Source organism: Babylonia areolata, chromosome 1 (genome assembly GCF_041734735.1).
Source record: "Babylonia areolata isolate BAREFJ2019XMU chromosome 1, ASM4173473v1, whole genome shotgun sequence".
Taxonomy (NCBI): domain Eukaryota; kingdom Metazoa; phylum Mollusca; class Gastropoda; order Neogastropoda; family Buccinidae; genus Babylonia; species Babylonia areolata.
In genome coordinates this window covers 93,492,586-93,495,085 of record NC_134876.1, presented here as the reverse complement: position 1 = coordinate 93,495,085, position 2,500 = coordinate 93,492,586, and the positions used below count along the sequence as shown (strand labels likewise).

Sequence of the window (2,500 nt, the reverse complement as noted above, 5' to 3'; positions counted from 1 at the left end):
AGGCGGGGATGGGCGAGAAGTTGGGGGACAAGTGAGGGTGTGGAAGTGTGTGTGAGGGGTGTTTGGGTGTGTGCAAAAAAAAAAAAGAAAAAAAAAGAAAAAAAGAAAGGACCTGACAGTCCTAGGTGTCTGAGGCCAGGCGCCCAGTGTCGTGCCGTGCACGTCAATGAGGATCAATGACGACTGATCAATGGACCCGAACCCTCTGACAGTCTTGTAATCGATGGCCTCAAGCAAGGCACAGGGACTCAACAACACTTGGCCGCTCATCTCTGTCAGGCCCCTGGGCAACCATCGGAGGCTGAGAATATATATATCACCATGCAGGCCTTTGGTGGGTCTCAGTCTTGTGGTGATCAGTGGTAAGTGTTGTGGCAAATCAGTGGTAAGTCTTGTTGTGAGTCATTGTGGTCAGTCAGTGATGCGTCATGTGGGAAGTCATGTGGTTAGTCAGTGGTACGTCACTGCGGTCAGTCCATGGCGAGTCATATGGAAAGGAGCTGTGGTGAGACACTGCTGTCAATCAGAGCTATTGTAAGCCTTGTGATGCGTCAGTGGTAAGTCACGTGGTAAGTCAGAGCTGTGGTAAGATATTTGGTAAATCACTGTAGTCAGAGCTGCGGTAAGTCGTGGTAAATCGGGCCTGTAGTAAGTCAGGGCTATGGTAAGTCATTATGTTAATTCAAGACTGTGGTAAGTCATCACTATCACGTTGTTCTATTTAGCAGAATGATTCGTTCTTCATTTTCAGTATTTCACTTAAAGAAAATCAGAAGTAGTGTGCAATAAGCTGTTCTAAAGGACATACGCTATGGTATAAAACGCATGAATTATAATATATAGGATGATTTATGAGATATATAGGAGGAAAATCCTGTACACACAATGATCTTCCCAAGGGTGGATCTGTCTTGTGGATGGTGTGAACGGGTATCTTTGGAAGATGAAAAACAATGACAGACTTCGCACTCGGACATGCCCCGCTTAAGAAAGACAGCAACAGTGCCCAGCGTGCTGGTTAGGCCCTGACTCAACACCACCATCAATAACAGTAACAATGACAATGAAATAAATATCTGAATAAATATCAACTTTAAATATTTCGCACAATCATGTGTTGACAATACCTAAGCTGTGCGCGCGCAAAACACACACCTTCCCCCACCTACCCCCACCAAACAATTATGTCAAAACAGCCACAACAATGAAGCAGTTAATTACACCAGGTGGCCAAGTAGGCAATTAAGACAACTACAGTGTAGGCATCACACAAGGTTACAGACTTCGGTGCGTAATGGTTATGTATGTTATTTAACCAGTGAACGACTGAGAGAGAGAGAGAGAGAGAGAGAGAGAGAGAGAGAGAGAGAGAGAGAGAGAGACGGACAGACAGACAGACAGACAGAGGGAGACACAGACAGACAAACATACATGCAAATCAGCTAGCTAAAATGTAACGTAGTGCTGTGCTGGCGATACAATTGTTCATTTAACTGTAAATCCACGTTGCAATGATGTGTTTGACAATGTTTATACACTACTGTGTTACATTGTATTCAGTGCAGTGCTGTACGCCAGTCAGCAGACCAGCACCCCAGCCACGTTGTCCATGTCCACGATGATGTGTACGTCAGCCATGGACGTGTGGGAGTGGCATGGTGCAAACAGAGGAAGGAAGGAGGTCGGTGGTAGACTGGTGGGATGTGGAATGTGAGGGGCTGGATTCAGAGTGGTATGATGACGATAGTAGGACAAGGAGGTCTGGGTGGGTGGGTGGTGGAATGTGGAAGGTGAGGGGCTGGATTCGGAGTGGTATGGCGAAAACAGAGGAAGGGGGTGAGGGGTGGGGTGTCTGGGGGTAGGGTGGTGGAGTGTGGAAGGGTGTTGGGCTGGATTCAGAGTGGTATGATGACGATAGTAGGACAAGGAGGTCTGGGTGGGTGGGTGATGGGGTGTGGAAGGGTGAGGGGTTGGATTCAGAGTGGTATGGCGAAAACAGAGGGAGGGGGTGAGGGGGTGTCTGGGGGTAGGTGGGTGGGGTGAAAGCGTGAGGGGCTGGATTCAGAGTGGTATGATGACGATAGTAGGACAAGGAGGTCTGGGTGGGTGGGTGGTGGGGTGGTGGGGGGTGAGGGGCTGGATTCGGAGTGGTATGGCGAAAACAGAGGAAGGGGGGTGAAGGGATATCTGGGGGTAGGTGGGTGGGGGTGAAAGCGTGAGGGGCTGGATTGAGAGTGGTATGATGACGATAGTAGGACAAGGAGGTCTGGGTGGGTGGGTGGTGGGGTGGTGGGGGGTGAGGGGCTGGAATCAGAGTGGTATGATGACGATAGTAGGACAAGGAGGTCTGGGTGGGTGGGTGGGTGGTGGGGTGGTGGGGGGTGAGGGGCTGGAATCAGAGTGGTATGGCAAGAAAACAGGGGAATGGGGGTGGGGGGATTTCTGGGGGTAGGTGGGTGGGGGTGGAAGGGCGAGGGGCTGGATTCAGAGTGGTATGATG

The 2,500-nt window shown here is 50.0% G+C and overlaps 1 protein-coding gene across 2 annotated transcripts in view; it reads right to left on the bottom strand.

Moving 5' to 3' along the window:
* LOC143294203 (uncharacterized) overlaps window positions 1–2,500 on the bottom strand; it is a 30,973-nt gene that overhangs the window by 3,791 nt on the left and 24,682 nt on the right. The window lies entirely within an intron of this gene.